The sequence below is a fragment of the Thalassophryne amazonica genome, chromosome 11, assembly GCF_902500255.1.
Source record: "Thalassophryne amazonica chromosome 11, fThaAma1.1, whole genome shotgun sequence".
Lineage (NCBI taxonomy): Eukaryota > Metazoa > Chordata > Actinopteri > Batrachoidiformes > Batrachoididae > Thalassophryne > Thalassophryne amazonica.
Window position 1 is genome coordinate 45,536,821 of NC_047113.1, and position 23,169 is coordinate 45,559,989.

Genomic DNA, 23,169 nt, shown 5'->3' on the forward strand with positions numbered 1-23,169 from the left:
GCAGTCAGCAAAACAACTTTCAGTGATGTTTCTCGCTGCACAGAAGGCTATGAATGGTCATTGATTTTTGAAAAAAATATTATTTCCAGACTTTCTTGTGTTCATGAAGTGTTGGTTTTCCCGTTGATTCTGGGTATTTGCTGAAAGATGGATCATGTGTTGACTGTGGTTAAAAAGCCATTCAACCACTCGATTAATGCGACCTGATCTTACTGTGAGCAACCTGGAAATGGCTGAACTACTTAAAATGAAAATGAAATAAATTAAGTTAAATTCTGATCCAAGTGGTTCAGGTGTCATATTGGCTCAATAAAAGCTTAGTTCAACCTAAGCTGTTTCATTGTCACTGATACATGATAAAGCAGCACTGCCATGCAGTTTTAAAATTTATTATTTTGCCTCATATCATCTAGAACCTCAGTGTATGGAATCTACACAGCTGTGAATGACAGATGTATTCTACTTCTGAATATGAGGTCAAATAAGTTTAATTGAATATTGTTCAATCAGTTTACCGTGCGTTGTGGTGCAGTTTCAAATTCTGCATAATTGTGTCCTCGCTGAGGGGTGACTTGTATCTCATGAATGGAAAGTTATTGTAATGGAAATGCGTACAGTTTTTTTCCTGCTGCCACGACCCTCACTTTGGGAAAATATGTAAAATACAAAAACTTTTCAGGAGCAAATACGGACTTTTTGCTCTATTCATCCTTAAAATTGTGCTTAATGCACCATTTGGTACCCTTCCACACCCTCCACAGCGTTGACACTTGCAATCCAATGGTTTCAGATTTTTTTTTGTCCTCACGCTACTTACATGTCTGGAATAAGTGAAAACGGGTCATTTTTGTTTTTTTCTGTTTGCCAGTGATTTTATTTATTATTAGCCTATTCTAAATATGAAGAGAAAATCAAACCATTTTTAAAATTTCTGCTCATTCTTTTTGACCAGTAAAAAGAAATACAATTTGTATTTAATCTTTTGTATTTTAAAAGATTTCTGTTGTTTCTGATTGTTTTCTTAGCTGTCTCCACCTTGTTTTACCTTACATCCTAGGACATGATGGAAAAATTAGTGTCTATAAAAAGGAGATGGCGAACACCTTATGATTTGGCCTTAAAAAATGTAATCCCTGCTAATGACAAATGCAAATGAGCACGAGTCATTCTTAAATATAGAATGTAGAATATAGAAGTGTAAAGCCTGAGCTTGTTGAGTGCTGCTGTTCATATCCACCGATGTAAATATATCGTGCGTCTTCTGTCACGTGCTCACAGCTTAATTTCATTCTCACTGTATCCATATTAGTGCTTCACATATGTTATTGTGCTGACTTAAAGTGGCTAAGAAACTCCAATTCATTTCTGGAGGTAGATATAAGCTGAAACTGCGGAGGTGTTTTTGTGAGTAATGAAAGATTTGCTACTTTCAAACTGATTTGTATTCATGCTTTGCTAAATCGAGGATGTCGGGGTGTCTTTGCTTTTAGTTGTGATGTCTGGAGGGAGCTTTAAAAAAATCAACAAAAAATAAATAAAAATGGAGAGAATAATCAAAAAGCTGTTCAGGTTGAATTGAGTTTCTCCGACTGCTCACTGCCTTTGCCTTCCACTGATACCGCACACGCACACAGAGTTAAGATGTGCTGCAGTTTTGCTTTTGAGGGAATGTCACATCAGATAACCATTTTCTGTTTTTCATTTCGAGACAGGTTGACACTTATCTACATATTTCCTAGTTATATTTTTCTTTCAGGTCCAGAGCCTCTGGATCTGAGACCTTGCCACTTGTGAACAATGTGACATTTTTGTTAAAGGCATTTGTCTTTTGATCATGCTGCCTCCACTTTGACTTCACAGACAATGTGCAGCTTGCGACATCCATTATTCTCGCCATAGTCTTGGATTATATAGGCTTTATTTGGATTTCAGTGCAAAAGTATGGAAGATTTGGAAAAAAAGGAGTAGCTTCAAGTATTTATGCATGGCTCATTAAGTGAGTAACAACATTGTTAAAACTAGTTTATGTGACTTTTGTCATCACAACCTCAACAAATGGCACATTCCTTCTGCACTGAAGTATGTTTTCCTGTATGCGTACATTATTAAGGGCCCCTTCACACACAGTGCGAATTTGGTCAAAGTGCACATGAAGCAGGAATCATATGCAAACCATGTAAATTCATAGCTGCCTCGAACTCCTCATACACCTGTTGCTACAATTATTTGTGCACACCAGCAGCTGAAAGACAAAGTGTGCGCTATGCGAGCCCATCAAACCCTCTTGTGGCAGGTGTCGGCCAGTTTCCAGCTGGCACACACGAACATCTAACACCGCTTGTTTGGCACTTAGAAAATGTGCGGCCATTCATACTATCATCACAAAAACAGTCAGCAGACAATCACTGTCACTGCACCATGTTTTGACAGACACGTGCGTGGGTATGCTTGCTGTCCTCACATACGCCACTTTCAGTCACATATCAGCAGAAATACACCATACCAAACGCTGTTTGGTCAGTTATCACAGCGCTTTTTTCTTTTTCTTAGCTTGTTGATTTTAACCATTTCACGCTCCTGTTATGAGACAGTGATTGTGGTGCAGTGGTAAAGTTTCTGTCTGGTAATCAGAGCGTCCCCTTTTATGTATTATTTATATCAACCCAGTGATATTCACTATTTATACAGCTGGTTGTTATTTTATTTTCCTCCACATCAGCACTGCGCCTGCCCATCGGTGCAATGTTTTGTGGTGCGCTAATTCAAACTGTTTCGCCCTGTTTCGCTGTAATTCGACCAAATTCACACTATGTGTGAAGGGGCCCTAAAATTTAGTTGTGTTGTTATCTGGAAGTATTTTTTTTATTTCATTTCATCTTATTTTTTAAATGTAGAGTTGTGCATTGTGGCATACCTACTACGCTGAGTTACGCATCTCAGTGCCGACTTTTTGCTCCCTAACGCAGCAGTAAGTGGAGGGGTACGTGAGGCAGACACAAGAAATTAAACATGTGATCAGTGGACGGACTCTGAACTTTGTGATCTGATGTTACGAGCCGTGACGAGACAGCAGTGTTTTCCAAGCGCAGTGGTTTTCTGTACAGCCGGCAGGAGTGAACTGAAAAAGTATGTGCACATTTCTGGCGTACTCTAAACGCAACACAATGCAACTCTACGTTTGCGCCTGTGTGAAAGGGGCTTTAGGAGGCAATGCTTTGTGTCAAACTTGTTATGGATCATGTCAACATGTTGTATTGTAATTCACAATCTAATGAAGAAAAGCTTCCATGCGATGTCATTCTACAGTCATTAGAAAGGACACGTCTTCCCTGCTTCGTTCCCACTATATTGAGGGTAACAGCTGAGATAAGGAAGCGGAAGAGAAAGGAATCAGCTGGTTACCATGGTTGACAAGTGCCACAGGGGGCCTCAAGCTTAGAATGGTTTGTGTCAAAAGCCTCCTTAGATCAAACTGAATAACTCAGATCGAGCTGCAGCAAGAGCCAAAAGTCACACCGTCTCTGTTCGTTTGTCATTTCAACACATTAAAACTTCTTCTGTTTTTATTATTATTTTTTGTTTTGTTTTGTTTTTTATCTTGGCCAAGGAGGATGTCCTTCCTTGCTTACGTTCGGTTGTCAGCAGGATTCCTCAAAAACAAATTTGCCAATATTTAACAAAAAAATTGAGGGAAGGTTGCATGTGGCCCAGAATAGTAACCATTAATCTTTGACCCACATTTGCTCAGAGAAGCTGAGCCAAAATATTGCAAGTTTTTTCCTCTTCTTTTTATTGTTGTAATTTTTGATGTATTTATTGTTTGGTTGTTTGCATTGTGGGCAACATTGTGGCTTAGTTGTTAGCACTGTGGTCTCACAGCGAGACGGACCCAGGTTTGCTGGTCCTTCTGTGTCATTTGCATGTTGTCCCCATATTTGCATGGGTTCTCTGTGACCAGAAATTTTCAAGCTATTCTTAAATACATATTTTTACAAACATCTATGGTGTTTTGGATGTTGGTGGTAGTATGCATTATAATTACTGTTGATTAGTCATTTAGTTGATCAACAGATAATCAACTCTTTTGATGATGGAAGTATCCTACAGTATGTCTTTTTTTTTTTATCCTGGAAAACGTTAAAACTCTAAAGTCACACTCTAATTCTTATCTTGTGTCCATGCTTACTGCTATTTCTATACATGCAGCATTCCATGCCATATTCACAGATTTCAGACAGTTTTCCCAACTGACCATTTTTGATATGTTACATATTCACATAATTCATTTAATTGTACTCAACATCTCACTCAATTATCTTCAGCCGCTTGTCCGGGATCGGGTCGCATGGGCAACAGCTCCAGCAGGGGATCCCAGACTTCCCTTTCTTGGACCACTTTGACCACCTCTGACTGGGGGATCCTGAGGCGTTCCCAGGCCAGTGTGGAGATAGAATCTCTCCACCTAGTCCTGGGTCTTCCCCGGGGTCTCCTCCCAGATGGACGTACCTGGAACACCTCCCTAGGAAGGCGCCCAGGAGGCATCCTTACCAGATGCCCGAACCACCTCTGCTGGCTCCTTTCAATGTGACGGAGCAGCGGCTCTCCTTCGAGCTCCCCATCCATACTCAACATCTGCTATGCCAAATGGCTTGTATCTTCTTTACTTTCTGAGATATGGAAGCTTTACTTCCATTGGTCATTTTGAAAGTGTTCATGCTACCTGTTTGAAATTTGCACAGTTGTTCAACACTGTTAGACTTCTAAAGTGGTTGGCCTACAATTGCATATTTGCCAAGTTATGGTTTGCAGAAAATTGGATTTAAAAAAAAATATTTTGTGCTTTGGAGCTGCAGACGTTCTGTGTAAGCTTGATTCTGTCAGATCTCAGATGCTAAACAGAGTCACTCCTGGTTAGTACATGGATGGGAGACCTCTTCGGACAACCTGGTCTCACTGCAAGTCGTGATTCAGCAGCACGAAATATACGAGGTCTGTTAGAAAAGTATCGGACCTTTTTATTTTTTGCAAAAACCTGATGGATTTGAATCACGTGTGCTTGCATGAGCAAACCTTGAACCTTCGTGCGCATGCGTGAATTTTTTCAAACCTATCGATTGCGTCATTTGCTGGCAAGCAGCCTTTGTGAGGACGTGTGTAGTGCTCTCGTTGGATTTTCATTGCAAGGAAAATGGCGGAACGACTGGAGCAGCGCCGCATCAAATTTTGCCAGAAACTGGGCGACAACCACGTGGAAACCATTCGGAAGATTCAGATGGCTTTTGGTGTCGATGCTATGGGCATCACACAGATTAAGGAGCGGTACAACCGGTTTAAAGACGTCTGCACAATGGTGGAGAGCGAGCCACGCTCCGGTCGGCCATCAACATGGTGAAATGACCAGGTCATTCCAAAGTGAACACTGTGGTGATGCGGGGCCGTCGTGTGACTATCCAAGAAATTGTGGAAGAGGTGGACATCAGCACTTTTTCGGCACATTCCACTGTGACAGAAGATTTGGCCATGAAAAGAGTGGCGGTGAAAAGAGTGGCGGTGAAATTCGTGCCGAAGCTGCTAACGGCGGAGCAAAGGCACCTTTGTGTTGAAGTCTCACAGGACATGCTGTGACATGCCCACCTCTTCCACAATTTCTCGGATAGTCACACGACTGAAAAGTCACCAAAAGCCGTGTGAATCTTCTGAATGGTTTCCACGTGGTTGTTGCCCAGTTTCTGGCAAAATTTGATGCGGTGCTGCTCCAGTTGTTCCATCTTTTTCCTTCCAATGAAAATCCGATGAGAGCACTACACACGTCCTCACACAAAGGCTGCTTGCCAGCAAATGACGCAATTGACAGGCGTGAAAAAATTCACGCATGCGCACGAATGTTAAAGGTTGGCTGATGCAAGCACACGTGATTCAAATCCATCAGGTTTTTTCAAAAAGTAAAAAGATCCGATACTTTTCTAACAGACCTCGTACATTAATCTATTGGTTCGTGATAGTCACTGATATCATTGATCAATAAACCACTTAATTGTTTTGGTATCTGTATCATTTGTAAGTATATTATCAATAAGGGTAGCTGACTGAGAAGTTATTCTTGAAGGCCTAGTCGTTTTTGGATATAAATTTAAGTTGTACAAGGTATTAATGAAATCATCTGTCACTTTATGTTGATGCGGATTTAAAAGATCAATATTTATATCTCCACAGACAAATCCTTGCTTATTACCCATCTGTGAAAAATATTTCTCAATCCAATTTTGAAATTCTTCCATTTTTGAGCCAGGAGCTCTATAAATACAACTAATAATTATATTTTTACTTACCAATTGACAAAAGTGGCTCATTTTCATCACGGCAGCATGAATTCATTCTAATTCATTCCATGATGGCTGCACAAAATTAAGTAAAGCGTGCGGGGGGGCGTTATGGTTAGGGTGGGGGGGAAGGAGTAGGATTAGGTTATGGTTAAGGCTATGGTAGGAGTAGAGTTAGTAATAGTGAGTTAAAAAAGAAAGTCATGAAAATTTGACTCATTTCGGGATGGGAGCACAAAAAAAAAAAAAAAAAACGTGAGACTGGGCTGCTTTGGAACACCAGCCGCTGTGTGTGTTTCTCCAGCACTTGCAGATATTCTTCGGTCACAGATCACTCCTGCTACCTTTCTCCACCCACTCCACTCTACCTGCACTCTCTTTTTCACCTCTCTACCATACTCTTCATTTGGGCCCCTTCACACATATTGCGAATATGTACAACTCAGGGTGACTCACGGCGGTAGAGCTCATATGAGCACACCACGAAACATTGCGCCGATGGGCAGGCGTGCACGGTGCTGGTGCGACGGTTCGTGCACGCGGGAACACAGTGCGAGCAGCAATGCAATGCGTAACCACTAGGGCTGCAGCTATCGAATATTTTTGGAATTGAGTATTCTATCGATTATTCTATCGATTAATTTTTATTTTATCGATTAATCGAGTAATCGGATAAAAAAGTACTTTTGTATTTTTAAACAATATCAGTAGTTGCAGGGCTCTCCCTAAGCAATGGCACAGTGTCGCTTTGCCATCATGCAGATTTTTAAGTTTAGGATGTTCCCTCTCTCTGTTTTCCCAGGTAATTATTTATTTTTTCACATTATTAAGCGTTTTGGAGCTTTGCCAAACCATAAGTCCAGGCGCTCTGTGAAATCTTCATTCTGCGGACAAGACATTCTTTTTTTTTTTTTATTATTGCACATTTCATTTGCACTTTTTATTGCTGTGATTTATTCAGTGTTTAGTGTATATTTCTACATGCCGTACAGAGCAGCTCAAACCAAAGTCAAATTCCTTGTTTTCTGTGGATACGTGGCGAATAACAAAGCCTTTGAAAAAACGGCTGTGGATTGCAACATTTCCACAACAGCTGCACTGATAAATTAACTCTACAGCCTGTTGATAAAACCTCTTATCAAATCTGAAAAAAGCATTTTTTTTTTTTAATAGTTAAACATGATTAAAGTGCGCTTCCTTTTGCTGGAGAGCAGCCAGTGGAGCAAACCACGTTTAAAAAAAAAATATATATATATATATATATATATAAACACACTTCTTCACTTTAAATGCATAACTCCATTTCAGACAATCAGCACAGACCCTTTCTCTTAAAAGGCTTTATTTTACTCAGCATGTGGCTTTGTAAACTTGTAGCATTGCCTGCTACATTGATTAGCACTTACATTAGTTATGGGCATGCTCTACGGTCTTCTTCTCGTTTTTTGTGGGAGCGTTACAGTGCCACCTACAGGCCTGGAATCTGCACTACAGCTTTAAACGAAGCTTCTTTGCCTCAAACATTTTTTGTAATCGAATTGTTCGAATTACTCGATTAATCTTTCAGCCCTAGTAACCACATCACGTAGCTGCTATGAAAATAAAAAAATAAAAATAATGTCACCCGTGGGATTCGAACCTGTGCTTTCCAAAATCTCAGGTTCCCAGTCAGAAACTTTACCACTGAGCTACCATTGCTGGCCTGTGAAAGCTGCAGGAAACTGTCTGGTATCAGGAAGGACATGGACGTATTTAAAAAATAAATAAATAAAATCACACACACCATATAAAAACATTGCATTATATTGAATCCCTCTTATCAAGCGGGCAATACAAATATGATTTGTCTGTTCCTCTGTAGATGACCCATGGTCAGACGTATAATCATGAAATGACATGAATGAGAAGCAGTTCGCTCATCTCATCATGTCAACATCTGCTGGCATGTGTCCAGCCAGCCTGCTCGCGTGTCCTGCCCAACACGCATGTCTTGTGGATGGCGTGCTGCAGGACTGAAACCGCGTCATGTGGAACAGAGCTTACATGGGTGACGTGACAGTCAGATTGCCTACTGCGTGTTATGATCTGACGGTCCGTTTCAACATGGGGGCAGCCTGTCAATGGGCTGCAGCGTGTGCACAGTGGGCAGTTGTTTGTCCATGTCCATCCAAACACAGTAGGTGTTGTCCAGCTGGGATGTCCAGAACGACAGATCTCCACAGCCGCTTCTGTTGGCGGCCACACCTCCTGTCAGTTTAGCGCATAGACCAAAGCCACACTCATGGGGCACTTAGACACATTTCACTGCCAGCACAATAGTGATTGTCTGCTGACTGTTGTCGTGTTAATAGTGCGAATGGCCACCCATTTTCAAAGTGCCAAACGAGCGGTGTTCGATGTTCGTGCGTGTCACCTGGAATTTGGCTTACACCTGCCACGAGAGGGTTCGATGGCCTTGCACAGCGCACACTCTGTCTTTCAGCCGCTGGTGTGCGCAAATAGTTGTAGCAACAGGTGTACAAGGCAGCTGCGATTTTACACGTTTTGCGCATGATTCCTGCTTCATGTGCACTTTATGCGCAAATCGACCAAATTTGCCTCCTGCTCCAGCGTATGTGCTGATGTTCAATATACTGGTAATTTGACTCCTGAGGGAGCAGCTCCTTCTCGTAGTGATGTTAGAGAAAGGAAGTACCATTGAGACAAAGCTGCAAGCTGTTGCATTTGCCAAAACAAAACAGCAAGGTAGGTACAGTTTAGAATTAATTTTTTTCTAAGACCGCTGCAGAGTGTTGCCTTAAAATCCTAAGATGAAATGGCATGCCACAGTGTCATTTGCAGAGGAACGATGGTAGGTGGCGCACTGGTATGGATTTGATTTAGCACTGCATTGATTTCTTACGATCCCATTATAAGATATTGAGAATGTCTAACTAGATGCTACATGACAGATGCAAAGCGGCTGTCTTTGGTTCACCACACCCAGGGATATGTGTGAGCAATTAGCATTTTGTTAATATTTGCCGGCCCTGAATAATCGCCTGCCTCGTTTAGGCGCCGGGTCTGCACACGGTTTGAAAAAATAAACGCCCTGGCTTTTAATCAAAGAAATACGGTAACAAGAAAAGAACATGAGAAACCTTACGAGACTTTTTAAGATCAGTGAAACATGTATGAAGGGAAGCCATCAACACATACCTGTACTTTAGCTGTAACATCAGGTTACGGCCTTGATGTTGATTTAACATTTAGTGATTGCATTTAATAGGTAATAATAATTACATTAAATCAATGTGTGTTTTATAGGTTAATGCTCAGTGTTTGACAAATTGTCTTTCATGTTAACATCAATTGGCCAAGCTATTCACCTCCTACTGAAGACGGCTGCCTCTGATAGACAGTCTTGGCATTAGTTTGGACTGGTGTGGTTTTTATAGACCAGTTGGAAAACTGAAAATGTCAAATGAAACTGTGTAGTTTAATAAAAGACAAGTATATGAGAAAAATGGATAAATCTTATTTTAGAGTGCGGCATCAAGACATTCTAACCTTTTCAGTATTGTATTATGTACATAATATTACATTACATACATGATACATCCTTAGGCTGTTGCTAGATGTTCCTCAGAAGTAAATATAAGTGCCTTTGAATTCTGGACTTTTGCTTGGACACAATTTTGTAGGTGTGCGTTTTCTATTTCTACCTTTTTTTAGAACGACAACTCAGCAGATTCTAATAATTGGTATAGTTTCTAGTTGAAATAACTGAGTTGTAGCTTGAGGTGGTTCTGTAAATGAGGAGGGAGGATGTTTTCTAAAATGTTGGTGTATTTTTACTGACAGCATTTATATTATTGTATTCTCCAAGGCTAGCATTAGAAAGTTGAATTTAATCACAAAACTCTCTGAGTAAGGTTTACAATATTAGAAAAGGCGTGTTGACTTTATTGCAGCTGGGAGTTGCAAATTGCAGTTTTATAGGGTTTTCCTTGTAAACAGTGGTGATTACCAGTGATACCAACATGATTTTATTTCAGGTTTCTCAGTCATTATGGTTATCTTCTGCACTTTCTTCAGTTCCAGTGTTGGTCTGCAGTTGCAGAATACACTGAGAAAACCTCCCATTTTAGCTGTGAGCATAAATGAAGGATTAATTTAGTAATCTAAATTGTCTCTTGTCTTTTCCTTCCTCCTATTATTTCTAACATCCATTTCAAAGATTTAAGAACACCTTCTTCCCCTCTTCGTCTCTTTTCCTTTCCGTGCCCGCACTGAGTCCTGTAATCAGCTTGCTTTTGGATAACCTCATTTCCGGCTAAGCGTAAGGGGACGACAAATCCTCAAGCATGTTCGTGCCTGGGATGGCAAAGACTCTGAGTGCGTCTGCCCCTCCTGACAGCTCAGGATGTCTTCAGCTCCTTTGAGGATTGTGTGTAGTTATTAAGTCAAAATGTGTTTAAATCTCCATAGCTCCTTGGAAAACATGATGCATAACCCTGCCAAACAGGTACAGATTTAAAGAAGCTGGGACATTTACATTCAACTGTTTTACTACACAAAGACATTTTTATTTGCCCTCTAAATGAATACAGTCAATACATTTTTTCCTTGTGTCTGCACAAGCTTTACTAGCCCAAAATAACATCATTTTTACAATTCTTTATGAATGACTTTCTGTGGCTTTTCAAGCTGTGCAGCGTAGTAGTTCCAAATCTGACCCATATGGTACTGGTCCATAAAATACACATTTTCCAGTACCTGACAGTATGACAGAAAGGTTTTTCATGTTTTCTGCACATTTCATTGCATATTTCAATGTCACATTTAGAGATTTTTCTTATTTTAGTGTGAAAAATATTACAACTGATTTTTCAGTTTCACTTAATGCGTCATTGTAGTAGTAAAATTAGGGCACTCAGAGTAATATTCTGTTTTAGTTTTTAAAAATACATTTATTACACTTACACTATTATTGGCCAACATGATTTTTCTTGCATGGAGTTTTTTTCAACAGATTTTGGGTAATTTGGGGGTGCTCAATCCGAATCTGGTCTTAGTTTTTTACCAATCACATCACGTTTTTGAGATATGAACAGTGGTGGGCACAGATAACCCAAAAATTAACTTCGATAACAGATAATAAGATAACTGAAAAGTTATCTTTGATAAAGATAAACCACCCAAAAATGTATCAGAAGTTACAGATAATCGATAACCGTTAAATTCCGGGGTTGTCTATAGGACATTTGCAGTTACTAAAGAGCTGAAATTGATTTTTAACACTCTCGATTTTGAAAGCATCAAAAGCGGTAAAAGATCTAAAGAATAAGCAAGAACGTTTGACCATGCTGCCCCCTGCAGGAAGCAGCACAAACAAATCCTGAGAGCACCCACAAAATCAACTCTTTACTAATCATAATTATTTTTCTTTCAACATTCTGCCCCTGCTGGAAGCTCTTGTTTACAACAAGGCTCCCACCACAGAGGCACCCCGAGAGCAGCCATAAGGCCAACTCCCTAGCAATTTCAACACTCCGGTCAGACGGAGGTCTTGAAAAATAAAGTCATACTAACTTATGGTTTTTTGAAAATACTGATAAAATAACTCCATTAATGTCAATTCTGTCATTTGTACAAAGTTAAAATATAACATATATCTTTTAATGTTGAATAAGGCACTAATTCTGAGGTTTTGTAACAAACACAGACCGCAAAGCATTCTGGGTAAAAGTGCTAAACAGTGATTGGTTCAGTAATCCATTATGTAAACCAACACGTTAATGTGACGTGTGTCGTGTGTTGGTTTAAAGATAAATGTGCTTTTGTAAAATATTCCATTTTTATTTGTAAAAAAAAACTTAAAACTTTTATGATGTTGTAAAACGTGCACTCAATATTAGTAAGTAAGTAAGTAAATTTATTTATATAGTGCCTTTCACAGATATAAGGCCATGTACACACGTTGTCGGGTATTTGTAAAACCGAATATCTTACCCTTTCAGTTTGGGGAAAAAACTTCATCCACACTACGTCGTTTAAAAAAAAAATCCATCCACATCGAACCATATAAATGTGTTGTAATTAGTCTGCCAAACCTTTGGGTGGCGGTACTGATTAAAATTCTATCCAATCAGGAGCCTTATTCTCTTGTCGTCACTTCCACAAAAACTAAAAACATGGCGCCAGCCTCGTTCGTGTGGACCGATAAGGAGTCGGAATTACTTCTAACCGTAGTTTTAGAATACAAAGTTAACATATATGCACACAAAAAGCGCCTGGACAATGGACAGTACCAACACTTTGAGAGCAGCCATGTACCCAGACGTTTAATACTGCCAGGAACACTCCTGGCCAGTAGATGGCAGTAGCGGCCTTGAAAAAATGTCAAACAAAATTCCAGATAATCCGTGTCTGCTACATTTAAGATGCGTGGAATTTAACAAACGCAAATACACTAACGTGTATAAACCCAGAGAATATATTCACGAGAGTTTTAGGCACTAGAGTTTAATGCTGTTATCTGTGGACCCTGAATAGAGTGTCTGAAATGCATTTGTCCTGTCGTGAACGTCTGAGATTACCTTATGCTACCCATAATGCATTGCTGCCTGGCACAGCATGTGCTCACAAAACCTTAAAAATTAGCACATTACTTTAAAATGAAAACATATATGATATTTTCACTTTATAAACTTCAGACATGACAATAATTTTAAATAACTTGTCTAAAATGAGTGGTTAAAATTTGAACCATAAGTTAATATGTATGCCTCTGGTTGACTTGGTGACATTGCGATTATATTAGTATGGTGTTAAAGGAAATGACTTTTTTTTTTTTTGGTCACCAGTTCTCCTTTGCTTACAGATGATAGAGTGGTTTCTGATTGCAGAGGGTAGAACAACATGCCTATTAGGAAACTTTTAACAAATAGGTCTCAACAGCTTTAACAGTTTTAAAAATGTTTTTCACTGTTCAGCTTAGTTTAGTACGTTATCGGTCTAAAAGTTATCGGACGGTAATTCATCGGAAGATAATTAGTCCGATGATGGTTTTTAAATTTATCTAAAAAGATAATCCGATAATGAAAACATTATCTTCGATAATTATCTGTTATCGGATTATCGGAAGTGTGTCCACCACTGGATATGAAAAAATATTTCATGTATCAAGCATTGAAGCAAAAGCTGCAGTCTCGCACACCACTTCTGCGCCATAAAATATAATACAGCACTTGTTCACATTTCACGAACCTGGTTTAAAAACTATGCTTTTGAAGCTGCTTTTGTTTATAATTAGTGGCATCAAACTCATGAGTGAATGAGCAACTTTTGTGAAATCCATCAATACAGAACATGCAGATTGCAAAAATGTGATGTGATGAAGGAAATCTGTGCTCATAGTCAGATTCAGCACCCCAAAATGACCACAAATCAGTTCTCAAAGTCCATGCAAGAAAAAAAAAATTGTTCACCAGTGTTATAAAAAGGTAAAAAAAAAAAAAAAAACAATCTTCAAAAGTGGATGGAAAACAGACACAGTGACTAGAAGAAAGTGTTCATTTATGTGGGAAGCAATACCTGATTGGCTGGTAAGAATTTGCGCCATCTATCACAAATCAACTTGGTGTGTATTTGAAGCGAAGGAGAGTGACATGTTTTTAAGTGCGTGGTCGCAGCATCGGCACTTGGTTTATGAAACAGAGCAAAACTGGTGCACGCTGTTGATGTGTGTGAATAAAATAGACTTGCATATTTACAGCAATGAATAGCATTATGTGCTTTCAAAACGTGCACCGTGGTTCTGTGCTGAAGCTGCCATGCTGACTGTCTACTTGTTCTGCATGCACCGCGTGTACGAAACGGAGCGAGAGGAAAGATCTATCCATAAAAACGCTATAGGGGCACTGGGCCTCACACTGCAGTGGCTCGTGTGTATAAAGCCCTGATTGGGCTATTAATGAAAGTATGAGTATGAAATGTAGCGGCCGCACTGGCACAGGACGCCACAAAAATGGTGTCTGGCCATTCAGCAGGGCATAATATTGATTCTTGAATCTGCGTAGCTCCACAGCCCACCAGCTGTAAATGTGTATCGGCCTTGACTGGGGATGTAACGTCCAATGGACTGGTGTCCAATCCAGGGGGACTTATCGAATCTCATCTTCTTTCATGCTTCACTTTGGATAAGTGCGGCACGAGTGCACCCACAGTGTTTTTAGTCACAGCCACAGAAATGTGTAACATGAGTTGTCATGGGTGTCTTGGTAGCTTCCCTCGCTCGTCTCTTCCCTACATGGCCACTCAGTTTTTGAAACCTGCCTAACCATCTAAGCTTAAGGAGTTTTCCCCCTCCCCCTAACCAAGTATTTTGGCCCTTTTCAAATATCCTTTTTCATACAACCCCTGGCAAAAATTATGGAATCACCGGCCTCGGAGGATGTTCATTCAGTTGTTTAATTTTGTAGAAAAAAAGCAGATCACAGACATGACACAAAACTAAAGTCATTTCAAATGGCAACTTTCTGGCTTTAAGAAACACTATAAGAAATCAAGAAAAAAGATTGTGGCAGTCAGTAACGGTTACTTTTTTAGACCAAGCAGAGGAAAAAAATATGGAATCACTCAATTCTGAGGAAAAAATTATGGAATCACCCTGTAAATTTTCATCCCCAAAACTAACACCTGCATCATATCAGATCTGCTCGTTAGTCTGCATCTAAAAAGGAGAGAACACACCTTGGAGAGCTGTTGCACCAAGTGGACTGACATGAATCATGGCTCCAACACGAGAGATGTCAATTGAAACAAAGGAGAGGATTATCAAACTGTTAAAAGAGAGTAAATCATCACACAATGTTGCAAAAGATGTTGGTTGTTCACAGTCAGCTGTGTCTAAACTCTGGACCATATACAAACAACATGGGAAGGTTGTTAAAGGCAAACATACTGGTAGACCAAGGAAGACATCAAAGCGTCAAGACAGAAAACTTAAAGCAATATGTCTCAAAAATTGAAAAATGTACAACAAAACAAATGAGGAACGAATGGGAGGAAACTGGAGTCAACGTCTGTGACCGAACTGTAAGAAACCGCCTAAAGGAAATGGGATTTACATACAGAAAAGCTAAACGAAAGGCATCATTAACACCTAAACAGAAAAAACAAGGTTACAATGGGCTAAGGAAAAGCAATTGTGGACTGTGGATGACTGGATGAAAGTCATATTCAGTGATGAATCTCGAATCTGCATTGGGCAAGGTGATGATGCTGGAACCTTTGTTTGGTGCCTTTCCAATGAGATTTATAAAGATGACTGCCTGAAGAGAACATGTAAATTTCCACAGTCATTGATGATATGGGACTGCATGTCAGGTAAAGGCACTGGGGAGATGGCTGTCATTACATCATCAATAAATGCACAAGTTTATGTTGATATTTTGGACAATTGAAAGGATGTTTGGGGATGATGAAATCATTTTTCAAGATGATAATGCATCTTGCCATAGAGCAAAAACTGCAAAAACATTCCTTGCAAAAAGACACATAGGGTCAATGTCATGGCATAGGGTCAATGTCAATGAGCAGATCTGATTTGATGCAGGTGTTAATTTGGGGGATGAAAATTTACAGGGTGATTCCATAATTTTTCCTCAGAATTGAGTGATTCCATATTTTTTTCCTCTGCTTGGTCTAAAAAAGTAACCGTTACTGACTGCCACAATCTTTTTTTCTTGATTTCTTATAGTGTTTCTTAAAGAGAGAAAGTTGCCATTTGAAATGACTTTAGTTTTGTGTCATGTCTGTGATCTGCTTTTTTTCTACAAAATTAAACAACTGAATGAACATCCTCTGAGGCCGGTGATTCCATAATTTTTGCCAGGGGTTGTATAAGCTACTAGACAGTATTGCTTTTACTGAAGCAAAGAAGCAAAGAATTTTGTTATTCAAATGAATAGTTTTCCGTCGGGATAATGTGCTTTCTCTGAGGAAAAAAAAAATTATTTGATGTTGAAAGAGAACTTTTCCAAATTATATTGTATCTTGATCTTGACTGTCTTCAGTTTGAATTATGTATTTCCAGTAAACCTCTTGATCTCTTGAGATGTTAGAGAATATATAACGTGTTCGTGTACACGCTTAATTTGCAATGCAATGAAATTACTAATTAAAGACGACAGCTCATGTGTAAGTTAAAATGCAAGCCAGTGTTGTTGCTGAATTATGCAGTGTGGCCTCCAAAACTTTATTGGAGAGTCTCTACTAGTGATTAAATCTGCTCTATATACTGAGCAAATCTTCCAGCGCAATACTAAAAATACAATATATTTGGTAAGGCACCCAGTATATTGATTTATGGACAATGAGTTTTTCTTTTTGCTGCAAGAAAATACTGCTTTGCAGTGTGCATGGTTCACTGTATTCCTCATTGGCAAGTCCTTTTGTAATTTGATGAATCTCATGGAAGGGTTCCACATTAAGTACTGGTTTGCATTACCATGTCTCTAATTCTGGTTTGTGTAAAGTGATTTCCAGCTGGAAGGAAAAGCACGACTTTTGTGTTTGTTGGTGGAATGTCGCACCGTCAGGTTGCACCATCATTTGATGTTGATGTGTTCACTATTTTGCAGTTGTGGAGTCAATGCCATAACACACGCAGAACAACGACGCAGTCACAATGAATACTCATAGAACACCCACATCTGCGTGTCCAACGCCAACAACCTCATGTCCTTTCTGCTACTGTGCCATACACCAGTTTTGTTTCTCCAAGACCACAGTTTATCAGTATGAAACCTGAGTGTAACAATAAAGTTTATTTTCTTAAAGTCTCAATTAAGGCCACTGTAGGATTACAAAGTAATAATACTATAGAGCGGAAGGAGGGACAGGAAAACAATTTACGAATTTTACATGGTGAAAAAAATGGGATATTTTCCAAGATCAATTTGAGAATAAAGGGTAATAAAATCATGAGGGGAAAAATCCAGCCTCATTACATCACAGACACTTTGTGTCCAATGTATTCTCATGATGTGTTTCGTATAATATTATACAAAAAAGTAAATTGTGATATTTCATGCATATTCCTGTGAACCTTGCACAACACACATTTCATATTCAATAGTCAGAAATGAGTGTGTTTTGGTTCAGGTTAGTACTAGGGTTAAGTTTAGAATAAGATTAATAAGTAAAAGATGAATTTCCCTCTTGGGGGGAGTAAAAGGACTGCATATATGTAGCACTTTTCCATCTGAATTAGAAGCTCAAACACTTTACATTGATGCATCACATTCACACAAACTGATGGGTGCTGCCATCCAAGGTGATGAACTGCACACTGAGAGCAATTGGGCGATTAAGTATCCTTGAATATCCTGTGGTCTCAAGCCCACCGCTTAACTCATTAACTTCCAGGATGGGAGGGGTCCGCCATCTTGTTTTCAGATGCAGCTGATGAATGCATGGGATCTGAATAACGTTTTGTTCATTATTTTTCACATTTTGCTTCAGATTTTTTTGGTGAGGATAACCTGCAAAGCTGCACATTAGTGACGTGGAACAGCTTTGAATCTGGCCATATATTTATATTGCCATTAACTGTGTGTATGTGCATGCTAGAGAGACAAAAGCTCTCTCATCCACACAAATGCACAAACACACAGAACTGTTGCAGTGTATGTATATTGTTGCCAGTGCAGTTGACTGCATGTATTGAAACTCACTTCTTACATTGTCGCAACACTTAGGGCCCATCTCATTCATGGATTTGCCTCCCACAAGGACACAGTTTATAACCATGAGAAATTGACATTGCCCGTGCATGTGATCTAGTGCATGGTTTGATGACCTAATGCACCAGAGGTTCACAATGTCGTGTGTGAAAAACCAAAAATGAACCAATAGCTTGACTGTAGTGTAAGTTTAGCACAACCTTGTTGCTTCTGGAAAACCAACCGACTACATTACAAGTACCACGGAAATGCAAGGGATTACCAAAGTATTTCAAAGTTTGCAATGTACAAAAAATAATTTTTAAACATATTGAAAATGTCACCACTGTTAAAAATAAGACGCTATCACTATGATGGAATATCCTGGTTCAGCAAGGAGACTTCCAGATCCTCTGTTTAATTAAAACTAACTTTCCAGGTTGCGTATCTGTGAAAGGTTAACACGTCACCTTTCTGCTTCACTCCTTCATCTCAGGGAGCTTTGGTTTCCGCTGGTGTGCTGACATGTTGGCACACTTTTTGCAGCTGATTTATTTCATTTATTTTTTGTGCAGTCAAGACTGGACCCTCAAATTTTGGCACTCCAGTTTTCCAGTTGTGTTTTGGAAATAATTTAAACTTTAGGTTTTTTCTGGCATTTTCAAGACTAAATCAGTCAGGTTGCGCAATAGGGAAAATCCCCCCATTATTTGCAGACATAGTGTGATTCAGCTTCCACATGAAGCTGGTAACTGATTTGTTCATTGAAGCATCTACAAATAAATTGGGACAAATCATTTTCTGTAACACTTGAGCAAAGAATTTGGATATTTCAGTCTGAGAATTGTGTTCCTTGCAGTGTTAATGGTGCATGTAAGAGTCATAACTTAGTAATTGAATCATGTCTGCAAATTTAGATAAAGCCGTCTCCAATATTTTTGTGTTAGTATGTTTCACCATGTGCACAAATCCCAACTTCCAGCTGTTGCGTTTATTAAATATCACATTTAGCCATTTTTGTCACAGCCAAATGCGGATGTTCACATTTAACACCGAGAACTACACACACAGGCATACATGCCGTTTCAAGTTTTTCAAATTGTCAGCTCTTTTTTGTTGATAACTGAAAAACTGTCTCTATGGTTCCAAGGCAAAATGCGCCTTTCAAGACAGAGCTGCCTTGAAATTGGAATGAAGCAAACGTGTCGCCGAATGTCAGAGCTGGTGGCAAAGGTAGATGGTGCAAAGTTGTTTTTTTTTTTAATCCCTGCTTGAACCCCCTGCCGAGGCACTACTTCAAATAGATGACAGGAAAAATACTAAATACAAAATAAACAAAATGGAATAACTTGATGTTTAAGATCCTCTTCAAAGGTGTAATGCTGATTAATAGTGCTACTGTGCAGGTTTTTTTAATAACTCAGATAAAAACTTTTTCTTTTGTTGACAAATGCCTTAAGAACACAAGTCAGAAAACAGTTTTTAATCACTCCACGTTCTGCCTGTTTGAGCAGAAATGATTTATGTTGGTAGTTCTTGATGGCACGCCTCAAAGTCGACCAAGTAACCTGAGTCTCTTGAAAGCACCTATCGTCAAAATATTCTCATCAAGCGGCGCTGTTGGGCTTGGGCTGGGGGCCCGGTGGGGCCGGTGTATGTGGCCTCCTCCCCTCGCCGCGCCTCTTCTTCCGCCTGCTGCTTGGGGTTGGGCCTCACATGTCACACCCTTTTAATGCACTTCACTGGGTCAGCACCTACACGCACATATTTCAGGCTCCTCTCCTGTGGAACCAGCTCCCAATTCAGATCAGGGAGACAGATACCCTCTCTACTTTTAAGATTAGGCTTAAAACTTTCCTTTTCGCTAAGGCTTATAGTTAGGGCTGGATCGGGTGACCCTGGACCATCCCTTGGTTATGTTGCTTTAGACGTAGACTGTGTTTCATAATTATTGTATGGCCTTGCCTTGCAATGTGGAGCGCCTTGGGGCAACTGTTTGTTGTGATTTGGCGCTATACAAGAAAAAAGTTGATTGATTGATTGATTGACATATTGGGTTGTAAGTAGCACATTGTAGGTCTCACACAGATCTGCGGTAGGGTGTTGGGGATGTGTTTACAGGGCAGTCTGTGGCGTAGCTGTGTACTGCAGCCTTCCACTGCAGTCTCCATTCGCCACTCCTGCCTTGCAATTTTAATGCACACACCTTACTTCTACACGTTTAGTAAACACCACCAATTTAGAGTCAGGGTCACTAGGCCGTGGTGGGTTTGCAGGGCAGGCTGTGGCACAGCGGTGTGCCTTGGCCACCCACGGCAGTCTGCCACCTGCCGTCTCTTGCCCTGCTTTTAATGCAACACATTATCTTTGCACACTTAGGGGGTCGTACACAGCAAGGGAGATTAATTGTAACAACTATGTGGGGGCAGTAGATAGGGTGAGTGTGGCATGTGGGGTTGGCCCCAGGTGGCTGTGGATGTCTGGGCCTCTGGGGTGGGGGGTCTGCTTCGTCAGTTCTGCCATGGTCCCGTGGCCCTGCTCTGGGCCTGTGGGGCTTGAGGTCCTGCGATCTGTTGTGGGGGTGGGGCGCGGGTATTGGCACTGGGGGGTCGGCGGCTGCTGGGGGGATGGGGGCCGTGGTCTCCGCGGGGAGGGCCCCGCTCTCGCTCAGGTCATGGGCTTTGGTGTTTGGGTTGGGATCCGGGGTGGGGGAGCCTGCTGGTTGCGCTGGGGGGCCTGGGCATCCGGGGGCCTTGTGCTCTTCCTGGCCCCGGGGTTGGGCCTCGCCTCTTGTCTGGGGGCCGGGCCCCACCCTCGTATGGCTCAGTGGTCCCTACCTTGTGCTTTGGATTCAGTTGCGGTGGCTCCTTTGCCCCCCGCCCTTGCCGCCGCCCGTTCCCGCCCTCCGGGGCCGTGGCCCTGGTGGTGTGGTTCTGGGCTTCCCCCTATTGGTGGGCCTATGCCAGCGCCCTGTGTGCTTCCCTTGGGTTTGGTGCTGGTCCCCATGCTTCCATTGGGAGGGGTGGTGTCGGGGGTGCGTTCCGACGCCTTCGGGCCGCTCCCCTGTTGGTTTGCTGTGCTGCCCGGTGGCTCTGGGGGCTGCCTTTCCTGGCCCCTGTGCCCTTCTGCTGCCCCTTTTCTCCTAGTTCCCCCAGGGCCCTGCATCCTGGACCCACGTCCATCGGTGCTCGCGGCTGGCCGCATGGCTTCTGATGTGCCGGAGTGGTCCATGTCATATGGTAAGGTTCTGTACTCTTGTCTTGGCCCAACACACCAGCCACAGTAGTGATCGGATATTTAGCTGTGATCTGGGTCTCTGTGTGTGGTTGATGGTTGCGTGTTTGTGGCCGTCACCACAATTCGTTGTTTGGGTGATCTTAAGGGGATTAACACTACGGTGTTCTAGATTAGGGTATGGATGCTCACTAATTAGACAACAGACTGTTGCTGTCACTGTTTGTTCATGTGTGGTTGTTTGTCATGGTATGTCGTATGGTTGGGGCCCCGTCTCCTCGGTGTCTCATATCACAGTTATTGTCTTCACGACTTGTCTCTCATTCTTGTCTGTCTTCATGTTGTTTTGGTGGTCGGCCCTTCCTGATAGAAGTTGTCAGTTGGCTTTGAGTAGGATGTTGTAGGCTGATCGTTAAGGGCGGATGGGGGTCACACACACACCACATTCACTCATGCACTACATACCTTCTGTCTTGCAAGAATAAATCGCATATATGGGCATTAATGATCATAAATGGTTCTGCCAGTGTGGCACTTACCATTACTATATATGCAGACAAGGAAAAAAAAAATCAAGCGGCGCTGTTGTTATAACCCAGCTAGTTTACACACGCAGATGTGCAGCTCTTTATTGACGTATATGCTTATCGGATGATTTTGTATTTATTTAAATGGAAGAAAATGTAATAAATTCGCATGTGGCATGTGTGAGAATGATTTGCATGTTCACCCCCGTCCTCCCGGTCCTCTCCTTCTGTCTTTCAGTCTTTCTTTCCACCATGGATGCAAATGAGACTTAATGAAATTTGGGCTGCTGTGTGTGCTGTGAGTTTGTTTAATGCGTCTGGAATCTTTATTCAGAGTGAGCATTTTCCAGTGATTTATTATTTTTCAGATCAGCGAGAATGAGCAGGGATTTTTTTTGCAGAGGTCTCTCAATTTTTCAGTGTTTGAACATTTCTGTGAAACTTGTAGCTTCTGTGTTGTGTTTTGTGTATGCCTTCATTTGTTCTGTCTTTCAGCGGCACTTTGCACAAGTTTGTGAGCGTGTGTGTGCATTTGTCAGACAGTGGTGTGTATAGTTGACCGAACATTTATTGAAGCGTTGAAAAATTCATTCTGAGTCCCAGGCCTGCGAAGGAGTAAATATTTGTCATCTGCAGACAATCATACATCAGTCAGCCACGTTTCAGATTATACATGATGAGGGATAGAACGTTCCCCTCCTGCTGTTTCTTCTGTTTGATCACTGCCAATGTTCATTTTGTCAGACATTAATAAGCAATGCTCCCATGGCCAGGAGCCTAACAAACAATATCTTAAGCAGATTCTCAGTAAATACTCTAAAGAAAGCTGTAGGATCAAACCACAAAAACACTCAGCCCAGCAAGGTGGATGTGACAAGTTTGATTTTGCTTTGTTGTTAACGGCAACTAAACATGAAATGGTTTCATATACTGGATAGTAATTTTAATTTAATTAATTTCAGAGGGCATTGTAAGGCGCTGATGGTGTCATAAAACACTTGTTATAGTTGCTGTTCATCACTGCGGTGTAAATTATGCTCAGTGATTGCTCAATGATGCTTTCCTCTAGGGACATGACGTTGTAAAAAAAATATGTATAATTGACTCCAAAGGGCACACAGTGTGTTTGTGCCATGTGGGAGAAACACAAAAATGAGTTATTTTCTCTCCACCAATGGTTCCCCCATGCTGACATTGTTGCCTTCAACAATTTAGCAGATAATGAGGAGATATAAAAATAAATAAAAAATAAATTTCAGTTGATAATTGCACAGTATGTGGCATGTGTGCACTATCAGACAGATTATATGTATATGCTAGATATACCTCAGAAAACAGTACAGGAGGTGATAAGAAGAAACTAAAAGGAATGTTAAC

At 40.8% G+C, this 23,169-nt stretch overlaps 1 protein-coding gene and 1 long non-coding RNA gene across 6 annotated transcripts in view; both read left to right on the forward strand.

Moving 5' to 3' along the window:
- unc5a (unc-5 netrin receptor A) overlaps window positions 1-23,169 on the forward strand; it is a 566,462-nt gene that overhangs the window by 271,166 nt on the left and 272,127 nt on the right. The window lies entirely within an intron of this gene.
- Window positions 70-15,196, forward strand: LOC117520145. The gene is made up of 3 exons (XR_004563547.1): window positions 70-158; window positions 11,098-11,106; window positions 15,186-15,196. It is a non-coding gene; the product is annotated as an uncharacterized LOC117520145 (long non-coding RNA).